The 14758-nt window shown below is 37.4% G+C and overlaps 1 long non-coding RNA gene across 1 annotated transcript; it reads left to right on the top strand.

Annotated features, from left to right (window-relative positions):
* Positions 1 to 1892: 1892 nt before the first annotated feature.
* Positions 1893 to 9540, top strand: LOC309491824. Its single transcript, XR_014203336.1, has 2 exons — positions 1893 to 3248; positions 9154 to 9540. It is a non-coding gene; the product is annotated as an uncharacterized lncRNA (long non-coding RNA).
* Positions 9541 to 14758: the final 5218 nt, after the last annotated feature.

Raw genomic sequence — 14758 nt, 5'->3', positions numbered from 1 at the left:
GAACAGGATTACCTACCCTACCTTTAAGAAGTGAGCTAGAGTGTCTGATCACGTTTTTGAAGTATTTCCAGGGATCGTCAGGTCATTACAGCGGCGATTGGTAGCTCATTCATTCAGTATTCGCTGAGTTTTGTTTCAGTTTATAGACGTGCTGGAGAGGCAGAGAGTCAAGTCAAGTCAAGTCAAGTTTATTTGTATAGCGCTTTTCACAATACAGATTGCATCAAAGCAGATTCACAGTATTAAATTAAAATAATACAACAAAGTTTGTTTCAAGAGGAATTTATTGATTGATAAAATTAAATTAAATATCCCCAAACTATCCCCAACTGAGCAAGCCAAAGGCAACAGTGGCAAGGAACCGAAAAACTCCATCAAGTGACCTAATGGTGTCCTAAAACTCCATCAGGTGCCTTAATGGAGAAAAAAAAAAATTTGGTGGTTCTGGATATCCTAGGTATGACCAAAAGCCTTGAATTTAGTGATCTTAAAGAGCGCGATGGATTATAGGGTGATAGAAGATCCGTTAAATAGACTGGAGCTAAGCCGTTTAGGGCTTTATAAGTCAGTAGCAATACCTTGTAATTAATACGGAACTTTATAGGTAACCAATGCAGTGATGATAAAATCGGTGTTATATGATCATATTTTCTTGATCTCGTAAGAACTCTAGCGGCGGCATTTTGGACTAACTGTAGCTTGTTTATTGAGGATTCAGGACAACCAGCTAATAAAGCATTACAGTAATCCAGTCTCGAGGTCATGAATGCATGAACTAACTTTTCTGCATCAGAAACTGATAGCATATTACGTAGCTTAGCAATGTTTCTAAGGTGGAAAAAGGCTGTTTTTGTAACATATGAAATATGATTTTCAAAAGACAGGTTGCAATCGAGTATAACACCCAGGTCTTTTACTGTAGAGGATAAAGTAACAGGACATCCTATGATGTTAAAGTTGTATTGTGCGAGGTTTTGTGGGCGGTTTTTTGAACCGATAAGTATTACCTCTGTCTTGTCTGGATTTAATAAAAGAAAATTACGCGTCATCCAATCTTTTATATCTTTAACACACTCTGTCAATTTGGAAAATGTAGCGTTTTCATCCGGCCGTGATGAAATATATATTTGAGTGTCATCAGCATAACAATGGAAACTAATTCCATGTTTCCTTATAATATTTCCAAGTGGCATCATATATATTGAAAGAGAGCACACCCTGTTTATTTTCTTTATTTTACAAAAGCACAATGTTTTGATTTGATTGTAAGTGGACACATACAAAAATAGACATATCACAGATTCTTTTTTTCATATTTCTTTTTTCTGTATGACAATAAATGACGGAGTAATTTAAGTTTATTGTGCTAACAGTTACTATGTGAAGAAAATCCAGCAAAACGCGCCGGCGCGTCCACACAGTAGTAGTAACGTTACATTCTTCATGGTCTCAACATGTAAAATCAATAGTCTGGTCGCATTTTAAACGCATTTCAGAGAGATCAAACCTAGCTATTTTAATGTAAACAAGCGGTGCTTGCCTAACGTTAGCCAATTGGTGGCAGAAAATTTGTGTCAGTACGGCGCTAACGAGATATTATCATATCAGGCAAATCATCCAAAAATATATCGAGTTTCATTCATTACTTAGCACATAATTATACCAAACGTACCTGAGAGTAAAAACAAAACAGTCCAATCGGTCATCAATAACGCCACGCTCACACAGCTAGATGACGTTTTCCGATCCTCGCTCAATGATTGGTCTGTTGAGCGCTGAGCTCTGCTCAGCATTGCTCAACCATTGGCTGATCGCTGCTCAGCTCTGCTCAGCATTGCTCAACCATTGGACGGCTGACGATCGCTTAGGTACTTGGAGGGGAATTTGCTTGGGAATACCAGGTGCTGTAAGCTTTTTAGTTTACTTCACTAATGTTCTAACCTTTTAAATAGCCCGTTTTTGGCAGCAGATTTCGCTTACGGCCATACCATTTTGAGAAAGCCCGATCTCGTCTGATCTCGGAAGCTAAGCAGGGTCGGGCCTGGTTAGTACTTGGATGGGAGACCGCCTGGGAATACCAGGTGCTGTAAGCATTTTTGGTAAAAAAAAAAAAAAAAAAAAAAAAAAAGAACGCCCGATCTCGTCTGATCTCGGAAGCTAAGCAGGGTCGGGCCTGGTTAGTACTTGGATGGGAGACCGCCTGGGAATACCAGGTGCTGTAAGCATTTTTGGTAAAAAAAAAAAAAAAAAAAAAAAAAAAAGAGTCCATGAGATTCTTCAAAAAGCCTGATATATTCTCTGAGTTTCTTCAACATGCCCGGTCTTGGGAGCAGAGTTTCTTCAGAAGGCCTGAAAAATTCTATGAATTTCTTCAAAAAGCCCGTTTTTGGCAGCAGATTTCGCTTACGGCCATACCACTTTGAGAACGCCCGATCTCGTTTAATCTCGGAAGCTAAGCAGGGTCGGGCCTGGTTAGTACTTGGATGGGAGACCGCCTGGGAATACCAGGTGCTGTAAGCTTTTTAGTTTACTTCACTAATGTTCTAACCTTTTAAATAGCCCGTTTTTGGCAGCAGATTTCGCTTACGGCCATACCACTTTGAGAACGCCCGATCTCGTCTGATCTCGGAAGCTAAGCAGGGTCGGGCCTGGTTAGTACTTGGATGGGAGACCGCCTGGGAATACCAGGTGCTGTAAGCATTTTTGGTTTAAAAAAAAAAAGAGTCCATGAGATTCTTCAAAAAGCCTGATATATTCTCTGAGTTTCTTCAACATGCCCGGTCTTGGGATCAGAGTTTCTTCAGAAGGCCTGAAAAATTCTATGAATTTCTTCAAAAAGCCCATTTTTGGCAGCAGATTTCGCTTACGGCCATACCACTTTGAGAACGCCCGATCTCGTCTGATCTCAGAAGCTAAGCAGGGTCGGGCCTGGTTAGTACTTGGATGGGAGACCGCCTGGGAATACCAGGTGCTGTAAGCATTTTTGGTTTAAAAAAAAAAAGAGTCCATGAGATTCTTCAAAAAGCCTGATATATTCTCTGAGTTTCTTCAACATGCCCGGTCTTGGGATCAGAGTTTCTTCAGAAGGCCTGAAAAATTCTATGAATTTCTTCAAAAAGCCCATTTTTGGCAGCAGATTTCGCTTACGGCCATACCACTTTGAGAACGCCCGATCTCGTCTGATCTCGGAAGCTAAGCAGGGTCGGGCCTGGTTAGTACTTGGATGGGAGACCGCCTGGGAATACCAGGTGCTGTAAGCATTTTTGGTTTAAAAAAAAAAAGAGTCCATGAGATTCTTCAAAAAGCCTGATATATTCTCGGAGTTTCTTCAACATGCCCGGTCTTGGGAGCAGAGTTTCTTCAGAAGGCCTGAAAAATTCTATGAAGTTCTTCAAAAAGCCCGTTTTTGGCAGCAGATTTCGCTTACGGCCATACCACTTTGAGGGCGCTATTGAGCAAACAGGAAGTGTTGGCTGCAGTTGGAGAGGAAGGCTCTCCTCCATTTTGTTTTTTCTTTTTGTGTTTGTTTGTGAGGTTTTCTTACTTTAAGTTCTTAAGTTCTTACTTTTTTAAACCACCTAACAGCAGCTTTTTGCTCGCTGGAGGGTGGTTATTTTTCTTTTTCTTTGTAAAATGGACGGATTCATGGCAAACGACACTGGACTGGCAGGAGGAACACGCACAGAAAACGACACTGGACTGGCAGGAGGATCACGCACGGGAAACGATACTGGACTGGCAGGAGGAACACGCACGGAAAACGATACTGGACTGGATGGAGGAACAAGCATGGCAAACGACACGAGACTGGCTGGAGAGAAACGCAGGGCAAACGACATGAGACTGGATTATCGACAACGAGCGGGACACGGGAAAAATCAAGACCTTCGAGACAAGTTCGGTGGAAGGAAGTATTTAAAGGAGGCGACGCTGATTGTGAATGTGGAGAATGTTAATGAGGTGAGAGCTGCGGATATTATCAAGGCAGTGGTGGATAAATGTGGAAATGGGAAAATTCTGGCATTAAGACCAAGACAAGGAAAGGAGTATGAACTAACAATGGAAAATGAGGAAACATGTGAGGAATTGATTGATGGACTGAATATAAAAGGGGTGAATTGTGAAATAAAAAAACTGCAAAATAGGGACTATGTTGTTTCCTTCATGCACCTGCCCGTCTACCTTGATGATAGAGAAATTATAGAAAAATTGGAGGGATGGGGAGTTAATCCCATATCGAAAATTAAAAGGAGATGCTACCCGGGCACTGAAATCGAGGATGGAACGAGGTTCCTTAAAGTAAGGTTCCCTAAAGAGGTGGCATCATTGCCCTACAGCACAAGGCTGGAAACAGCGGAAGGGCCGCAGTATTTTAGGGTGGTGCACAGTCACCAGGTGAAGACCTGTAGGCTGTGCATGAGCCCAGATCACCTGCTTAAAGAGTGCCCGGATTTTAAGTGCTACAAATGTGAAGAAAAGGGACACTTCGCAAGAGACTGTAACGCAGTCAGGTGCCCGGAGTGTCAGGAAATTTTAAACAAGTGTGAGTGTTGGATGGAGGTAGGGAGCATCAGGTGGACGGACAGGTGCATGAAGGAAACAACGAGGAGGAAAGGCAAACCGATGAAGGACAAGAGGAAGAAAATGTACAACAAAAAGAAATGGAAGGAGGAACGAGCAACAGAGAGGAAGGAGAAAGGGAACAAGAGAACGAGAAAGATAAAGAACAAACAATGGAACAGGACATGCAATGGACAGCAATGGAAACATCGGACAGTTTTAAAAGTTATCGGGATGTCGTGGAGAAAGATGGACAAGGAAGGAAGGATCAAAGTAAAGAGATGGAAAGTGAAGAAGAAATAACAATGGACAATATGGACAAGGACAATATGGACAAAGACAGAGGGGAGAGAGGACAAATAAGAAGGAGATCATTAAAGGTAACACCAAATTTGGAAAATGCAAGAAAAAAGACTATGACAAGGAGCCAAGATGAAAGTACAAACAGATATGAAGTGTTAAAGGGCCTGGAGGGAGAAAATGGAGAATAATGGTTTTTAGGTATTTATTTTTCTTTCTTTTAATGGTTTTAAGTTGTGTTACTTTTAATGCAAGGGGACTGATGGACATGGGAAAATTTGAAAGAGTGAAAGAAAAGTGTAGAGGAGAAGATATCATTGTTTTACAAGAAACAAATTGGAAAGAGAGTGTAGTGTGATGATGGAATACAAAAAGAAATGGGAAGGGGATATTTTATATAATAATGGGGATGGTAGGCGTGGAAGAGGGGTGGCGTTTTTAATGAGAAAAGATGTTTTTAATACAACCAAAGTGGTGTACAAAGATAAGATGGGGAAATGCATGGCTGTGGAAGTAAATTATGAAGGACGTGAATAAATTTTAGTGAATGTACATGCACCAACAGAAGAGAAAGAAAAGAAAGATTTTTTTAACTGTTTAAGGAGTGTAATAAAGAAATATAAGGAAATAATAATGATGGGAGATTTTAACACAGTTTTTAGCAAACTAGACATGGCAGAGGGGATGGTTTTTAAATCGGACACAGGGAGGAAAGAATTAAACGAATTGATGAGAGGAAATAATTTAATAGATGTATGGAGGGAAAGAAATGGGGGAAAAAAGGTTTATTCAAGGAAGCAAATAGTGGGGCATTTTATATGTAAAACAAGAATTGATTATGTGCTATGTAAAAGAAATGTGGAGAATTTTATTGAAAAAATCAGCTATGAAGAAACCAATTTTAGTGATCATACGTTTTTACGTTTTAAAATTGATTGGAGTAATGTGCAAAGGGGACCGGGTACATGGATTTTAAATACAGAGATTTTAAAGAATGAAGATTATGTTGCAGAGATAAAAGGAATTATAGAAAAAGAGAAGGATAATGCAATGTATGAAGAAGATAAAAGAATGTGGTGGGAGAATGTAAAATATCTAGTAAAAAAGTTTTCAATAAAGTATTGCAGAATCTTACAAATAAGTAAAAGACACAAAGAAAAAGAAATAAAGGAGACGTTAGAAAGATAATTAAATAATGAGAATAAAGACATAAAAAAGATCAAAGAAATAGAGGAGAAACTGAAAGAAATAGAAGAAAAAGAATATGAGGGGGCAAGGTTAAGAAGTAAGTCCAAATATATGGTGGAGGGGGAGAAATGTACAAAGTTTTTTTTTGACTTGGAGAAAAAAAGGGCGAAAGTTGGAATAATAAAAGAAATAAAAGGGAGAAGTGGAGAGATTGTGGAGGGGAATGGAAAAGTGCTAGAAGAGATAAAGTTTTTTTATGAGGATCTTTTTAAAACAAGAGGAGTGGAAGAAGAGGAAAAAAGGAAACTGTTAAATTATATTGAAACAAATTTAAGTGAAGAAGATAAAAAAAGAATGTGATGGGGAAATCAAGAACGAGGAGATCGAAAGAGCGATACTGTAGATCAACTAAATAAAAGGAAAAGCCCAGGGATAGATGGTTTGGGAAGTGAATTTTATATACGTTTTAAGGATATTTTAATCGAGATTTTAAAGGAGGTTTTTAAGGAAATTTTTAAAGAGGAGGAGATGAATGAAAGAATGGGAATGGGGCTGATGAAGTTAATATATAAAAGGAAAGGTGAACAAACTGATTTAAAAAACTACAGGCCAATAACAATGTTAAATACTGATTTAAAGATATTAGCAAAGATTTTAGCAAATAGGTTAAAAGTGATGCCACAAATAATAAAAACAAATCAAGCATATGCAGTAAAAGGAAGAGACATAGCAGACATAACGATGAGTATAAGGGACACAATACAGTACATAAAAGAAAAGAATGAGGACGGATATTTGATCAGCTTAGACTTCGAAAAGGCCTTTGATAGAGTGGAGCATGCATATTTGTTTGGGGTTTTAAATAGGTTTGGGTTTGGTGAGAATTTTATGAAATGGATAAAGATTTTATATAAGGGGGCTCTAACAAAAATAAAATGTAATGGGTTTTTAACGGAATGTTTTAAAATAACTAGATCAATTAGACAAGGATGTCCACTCTCAGCTTTATTATACTCTCTTGTAGCAGAACCTTTGGGCCTAGCAATACGAAAAGAAGAGAAAATAAAAGGAATACAAATACAGGAAAGCAAAGCAGAAGGGACAATTTTTCAATATGCGGATGACACAACAATAATAGTTAAAGAGAAAGAGAGTGTAAAACAAGTAATGAAGAATGTACAAGAATTTTGCAAAGGATCAGGAAGTAAAATTAATGAGGACAAGACAGTGTATATGAAGTTTGGGGCAACGAATGTTTTAATTTTAAGGAAGTTGAAGAAATTAGGATTTTAGGGATTTTAATGGGAAAGGATGGGAGACAAGTAAGAGAAAAAATGTGGGAGGAATTGATAACAGGAATAGAGCGAAGGTTAAATTTTTGGAGAATGAGGGCTTTAAATTTGAAAGGGAAGGTTTTAGTATTGAATGTTTTAATGGTTTCAAAGCTGTGGTACGTTTTATATGTGACAGAAATGCCTTTGTGGGTAGAAGGGAGATTGAAGAAATGTTTTCTCTGTTTTTTGTGGGAGGGTAAACCATCGAGAATAGCATACAACACTTTATTAGGACCATTAGAAGAGGGTGGGTTGGGGTTAATGGATATTAAACAAAGGAAAAACTGCTTAAGAGTTAAAATAGTAAAAAAATTGTTGCAAGAAGAAAATGAAACAGAATGGAAGAAAGTTATGAAATATTTTTTAAACAAATGTGGGAATTTTAATTTGGGGGAGGATATTTTATGGATGAAAACAAAAAACTGGATGGCGGAAGGATTACCTGACTTCTATAAGGAAATTTTAAGTGCTTGGGGGGATTTCTTAACTGTAATAGATTATAATCTGAAAGGAAGAGAAAACATTTTAAACCAACCTCTGTTCTTAAACAAAAGTATTTTAAGAGATGGGAAAGAGATTTTTTTCAAAAAATGGATGGAGGTGGGAATAACAAGGGTAAGAGATGTTTTGTATGAATTTCAAGAAGGGTTTTTACCATCACAATTTATAATGGATGCAATGGAGGAAGCAAAAGAGGAATGCAACAAACGAGAAATAGAAAATAAATACGAAATTGTCAAAAACGCAATACCGAAGGAATGGATTAAAAGAATAGAAAACATGGAGGAATGGAAGGAAGAGAAAGAAATTTATGTCAGACTGAAAGGGAAACTATGCAATTTTAAGGAGTGTAATGTTAAACGGTTTTATTGTTATTTTAGAGATGGTGTTTTTAAAGAACCAGTTGCTAACAATTTTTGGGTACAGAGAATTAAAGATCTGAAAAAAGAAAGTATATGGAGAAATATGAGGGGGAAAATAGTGGAAACCAAGCTGGAATGTTTAGAGTATTTTATAAGGCACAAAGCAATTTTTACTGAATGTATTTTAACTAAGATTGGAATGGAACAGAATGCAACATGTAAAGTATGCAAAGACGAAGACGAAGGAATTTTACACTTGTTTTTATACTGTAAAGAGTTGGAGGGCTTTTACAGAAAATGCAAAAAGATGATAAAATAATTAATTGAGGACTGGGACGAAGAGGTAATAGAATGGAAGAGGATAGTGATGTTTGGATGGGAGGAAAATTGTCAAAGTAAAAAGTTTGTGAACCTGTTAATAATGTTGATAAAAAATGCAGTATGGGAAAGAAGAAATGTGGCCAAAAAAGGAAAAGTGGTGCTTGATGTTTGGAATGTTCTTAAAAGGAAAACAGAAAGATATATTGAAGGACTGTATTTGTATTTTAAGTATGAAAACATGTTGCAAAGCTTTTATGTTGTTTTTACTCCAAGGGTTTCTAAAGTTTTAAAAGATTTAGCATGGAATGTACCGGGAAGTGATTTGTTTTTTTTGGTTTTACTTTTACTTTTTTATATTACATTTTTTAAACATTTTTTAAGCTTAAGTATATTGTACTGATACTTGTATTGTAAAATGATGTATTGAAAGTGATGAAAGTTATGATATATTTTTTGTATTTGGAAAATTTTCAAAAAAAAAAAAAAAAAAAAAAAAAAAAAAGAACGCCCGATCTCGTCTGATCTCGGAAGCTAAGCAGGGTCGGGCCTGGTTAGTACTTGGATGGGAGACCGCCTGGGAATACCAGGTGCTGTAAGCTTTTTAGTTTACTTCACTAATGTTCTAACCTTTTAAATAGCCCATTTTTGGCAGCAGATTTCGCTTACGGCCATACTACTTTGAGAACGCCCGATCTCGTCTGATCTCGGAAGCTAAGCAGGGTCGGGCCTGGTTAGTACTTGGATGGGAGACCGCCTGGGAATACCAGGTGCTGTAAGCTTTTTAGTTTACTTCACTAATGTTCTAACCTTTTAAATAGCCCGTTTTTGGCAGCAGATTTCGCTTACGGCCATACTACTTTGAGAACGCCCGATCTCGTCTGATCTCGGAAGCTAAGCAGGGTCGGGCCTGGTTAGTACTTGGATGGGAGACCGCCTGGGAATACCAGGTGCTGTAAGCTTTTTAGTTTACTTCACTAATGTTCTAACCTTTTAAATAGCCTGTTTTTGGCAGCAGATTTCGCTTACGGCCAAACCACTTTGAGAACGCCCGATCTTGTCTGATCTCGGAAGCTAAGCAGGGTTGGGCCTGGTTAGTACTTGGATGGGAGAACGCCTGGGAATACCAGGTGCTGTAAGCATTTTTGGTTTAAAAAAAAAAAAAAAAAAAAAAAAAGAGTCCATGAGATTCTTCAAAAAGCCTGAAATATTCTCTGAGTTTCTTCAACATGCCCGGTCTTGGGAGCAGAGTTTCTTCAGAAGGCCTGAAAAATTCGATGAATTTCTTCAAAAAGCCCGTTTTTGGCAGCAGATTTCGCTTACGGCCATACCACGTTGAGAACGCCCGATCTCGTCTGATCTCGGAAGTTAAGCAGGGTCGGGCCTGGTTAGTACTTGGATGGGAGACCGCCTGGGAATACCAGGTGCTGTAAGCTTTTTAGTTTACTTCACTAATGTTCTAACCTTTTAAATAGCCCGTTTTTGGCAGCAGATTTCGCTTACGGCCATACCACGTTGAGAACGGCTGATCTCGTCTGATCTCGGAAGCTAAGCAGGGTCGGTCCTGGTTAGTACTTGGATGGGAGACCGCCTGGGAATACCAGGTGCTGTAAGCATTTTTGGTTTAAAAAACCCAAAAAAAACCAAAAAAAAAAGAGTCCATGAGATTCTTCAAAAAGCCTGAATATTCTCTGAGTTTCTTCAACATGCCCGGTCTTGGGAGCAGAGTTTCTTCAGAAGGCCTGAAAAATTCGATGAATTTCTTCAAAAAGCCCGTTTTTGGCAGCAGATTTCGCTTACGGCCATACCACGTTGAGAACGCCCGATCTCGTTGGTACGTTCCAGGAAGTGAATTGGCTGCAGTTGGGGAGAAAGGCTCTCCATATTTTTGTTAAGTTTTTGTTGTTTTTTATTTAGTTACAAGTTATAAAGCTTACTTTTGTTATTATTTTTCACGTTTTAACCCCAAGCAGTTGTATAACTGTTTGGGGTGGAGTTCTTTACTTTTGATTTGGGTGGAGAGGTGTACAAACAAGGACGGACATAATGGATACTGAAATAGGACTGGAAAAAGGATATGAGATAAAGGACAATGACTTGAATGAAGAGACTAATCCATGCGAAAGGATAATGCAAGAAGAAAATGAAAATCAGGAACAAGAAACATGGGCAACCGTGGTATCGAGAAAGAAGAGAAATGGAGCTGAAAGGGTGAAAGGAAGCATTGAACAACAGAAGATACAAGGTAAAGAAAAGGATGATGAAAATGGTGAAAAAAGGAAAGAAGACAGTCAAGTCAAGTCAAGTCAAGTTTATTTGTATAGCGCTTTTCACAATACAGATTGCATCAAAGCAGCTTCACAGTATTAAATTAAAATAATACAACAAAGTTTGTTTCAAGAGGAATTTATTGATTGATAAAATTAAATTAGATATCCCCAAAATATCCCCAACTGAGCAAGCCAAAGGCAACAGTGGCAAGGAACCGAAAAACTCCATCAAGTGACCTAATGGTGTCCTAAAACTCCATCAGGTGCCTTAATGGAGAAAAAAAAACCTTGGGAGAACCCAGGCTCAGTCGGGGGCCAGTTCTCCTCTGGCATTGGATAGAGGCCGGATTGTAGTTTGAACTGTAGGATTATATGAATGCCTGGCTGAAGAGATGCGACTTTAATCTAGTTTTAAACTGGGAGAGCGAGTCTGAGCAACGAACAGTATCAGGAAGACTATTCCAGAGTTTTGGAGCCAAATGTGAAAATGCTCTCCCTCCTTTGGTGGTTCTGGATATCCTAGGTATGACCAAAAGCCTTGAATTTAGTGATCTCAAAGAGCGCGATGGATTATAGGGCGATAGAAGATCCGTTAAATAGACTGGAGCTAAGCCGTTTAGGGCTTTATAAGTCAGTAGCAATACCTTGTAATTAATACGGAACTTTATAGGTAACCAATGCAGTGATGATAAAATCGGTGTTATATGATCATATTTTCTTGATCTCGTAAGAACTCTAGCGGCGGCATTTTGGACTAACTGTAGCTTGTTTATTGAGGATGCAGGACAACCAGCTAATAAAGCATTACAGTAATCCAGTCTCGAGGTCATGAATGCATGAACTAACTTTTCTGCATCAGAAACTGATAGCATATTACGTAGCTTAGCAATGTTTCTAAGGTGGAAAAAGGCTGTTTTTGTAACATAAGAAATATGATTTTCAAAAGACAGGTTGCAATCGAGTATAACACCCAGGTCTTTTACTGTAGAGGATAAAGTAACAGGACATCCTATGATGTTAAAGTTGTATTGTGCGAGGTTTTGTGGGCGGTTTTTTGAACCGATAAGTATTACCTCTGTCTTGTCTGGATTTAATAAAAGAAAATTACGCGTCATCCAATCTTTTATATCTTTAACACACTCTGTCAATTTGGAAAATGTAGCGTTTTCATCCGGCCGTGATGAAATATATATTTGAGTGTCATCAGCATAACAATGGAAACTAATTCCATGTTTCCTTATAATATTTCCAAGTGGCATCATATATATTGAAAATAACAGAGGGCCTAATACAGATCCCTGCGGCACTCCATAGTTTACTGGAGTTATGATCGATTTTTCTCCATTTAAATAGACAAAATGGTAGCGGTCAGATAGGTATGATTTGAACCAGCTTAGTGCTTGTCCTTGAACACCAGTATAATTTTGTAGTCGATCTAAGAGTATTGTGTGATCTATAGTATCGAACGCAGCACTAAGATCAAGTAAAACTAGTATTGAGATACAGCCTTGGTCAGAAGCTAAAAGTAAATCATTTGTGATTTTAACGAGCGCAGTTTCAGTGCTATGATGCGGTCTGAATCCAGACTGAAACTTTTCACAGTCAAAAAGTTGACATGATAAATAAATTGAGAGGAAAAATGAGATATCAGAGAGAATACAAAAAAGAAACTACCCTGACAATGAATGTGAAAAACCCAGAACTATTAACGATTATGATGATAATTAAAGCGGTAGAGGACACAACTGGAATTGGCAAATTATATGGACTAAGGAAAAAAACTGAATATGAATATGAACTTACATTGGAGAAAGAAGAAGACTGTGAACAACTATTGGATGGAATTCAAATAAATGGACAATGTTGCGAAATAAGAAAACTTTGTGCAACTGAAAGGATGGTATCTTTTTTACACTTGCCAAACTACATAAATGATGAGGATGTTTTACAAAAACTGACAAGCTGGGGGGTTACACCGATACTTCCTCTGAGAAGGAGGTATTACCCAGGGACCACTGTGGCGGATGGTACGAGATTTATAAGAGTTAAATTTCCAAAAGATGTGGTGTCACTGCCATATAACACACGATTTGAAACGGAGGAAGGAACGCAGTTTTTCAGGGTGATTCATGATCACCAGGTGAAGACCTGCAGAATATGTGCAAGTGCTGACCATGAAAAAAAGGACTGTCCTCAACTGATATGCAGAGGATGTCTGGAGCAGGGGCATTATGCGCGGGACTGCAAAGCCCCGCGGTGCCAAGGCTGCGGAAAGGCATTTCACAGGTGCATTTGTGAAACCTTTGAAGAGGAACATGAGGAAATGGAGACAGAGACACTCAACGACGTGGAGAATGTGGAAGAGGATGATGAAGGAAGTGCACCACAACAAACACGTGGATTAACTATGGAAATACAGAACAGAGAAGAAGAAGGAGGAAGTAAAAATGAACAGAACGGAGGAAAAGACACGGAAATAATGACAGATATACAACTACTTGCAGAAAAAGCTGAACAGGATGGGATGAAGAACAAAGAAGAAGACAATGATGGAGCAAAGGACAGTACAAACATAGATGAGGTAAGAGACACTAAGAATAAAGCAATTTGTGGAAAGGAAAGTGTGAAGAAAAACAGTTTGAGCGGTGGGAGTAAATTGAAAACAACAGGACAAATAAACATTGAGAAGGTGATGGAAAAACAAAGAATAAGAAGAGAATCTAAAGAAAAAAAGAAAAAGAAAGCTGAAATGGCTTGCTCAGGAGAGGTGGTTTTGAAAGAGACTGAAAAAAAGTGATGTGGTTTTTTGTTTGTTTCTATATTTCTTTTTTTTTTTTGTATATGAGTCAATTGAGCATAGTTTCAATCAATGCAAGGGGATTGTCAACTATGACCAAATTTGAAAATATTAATCACTTAACAAAGAAGAATGATATAATATGTATACAAGAGACAGGATGGAATGTTGAAAAAATTAATGATTTGAAGAAAATATGGGATGGGGATTTTTTTTACAATAATGATCCTAAAAGGAAAAAAGGAGTAGCAATTTTAATTAGAAGGGGGACAATACAAAAAGCAACAGTAATATTTACAGATAATATAGGAAGGACATTGGTGGTTAAGGTCGAAGGAAAAGAAGAAGAAATAACAATATGTAATATTCATGCACCAAATGAAGATGTAGAAAGAGTTGCTTTTTTTAAAGAAATGGATGTTCTAATAGAGAACTATAAAAATGTGATTGTAATTGGTGATTTTAATACTGTTTTAGAAAGAATTGATGTGGAGGATTATATGGTGTATAGAGCAGATGTTGGAAGGAAAGAACTAAAGAAAGTTATGGAAAATCATAGATTTATAGATTTATGGAGGGAAAGAAACAGAGTAAAAAGAGAATATTCAAGACGACAAATGGTAAATAATGTTTTAAAACAAAGTAGAATTGATTTTGTATTATGTAATAGACAGTTAGGGAATTTTATTACAAAAGTTTTTTACAAAATGTTTAGTGGAAGTGATCATGATTTTTTAAATGTAATTATTGATTATTGTGGTGTTGAGAGAGGACCTGGGGTGTGGGTTTTTAATACAGAACTTTTAAAAAATTACTTTTATAAAATGGAAGTAGAAAATTGCATAATACATAGTATTAATAATGTCTTATATGAAGAAGCAAAAAGTGTTTGGTGGGATAATTTAAAAATAGATATTAAAAAATTATCTATTGAGTATTCAAAGAAAATGCAAAGAATAAAGAAAAGTAAAGAAAGATTATTAAACAAGGAATGGGAAGAAGAAATGAAAAAAGTGTTAGAAGGTAGGATGGATGGGAGTAAAATAGTCATATTAGAAGAGAAATTAAAAAAAATAGAGGAGGAAAAGTGCATGGGAGCTAAAATAAGAAGTAGAGCGAAAAATACAG

Source organism: Leuciscus leuciscus, assembly GCF_965113295.1.
Source record: "Leuciscus leuciscus genome assembly, contig: HAP1_SCAFFOLD_607, whole genome shotgun sequence".
NCBI lineage: Eukaryota > Metazoa > Chordata > Actinopteri > Cypriniformes > Leuciscidae > Leuciscus > Leuciscus leuciscus.
The sequence above is the reverse complement of the archived record's forward strand: the minus strand, read 5'-3'. Positions and strand labels throughout refer to the sequence as shown.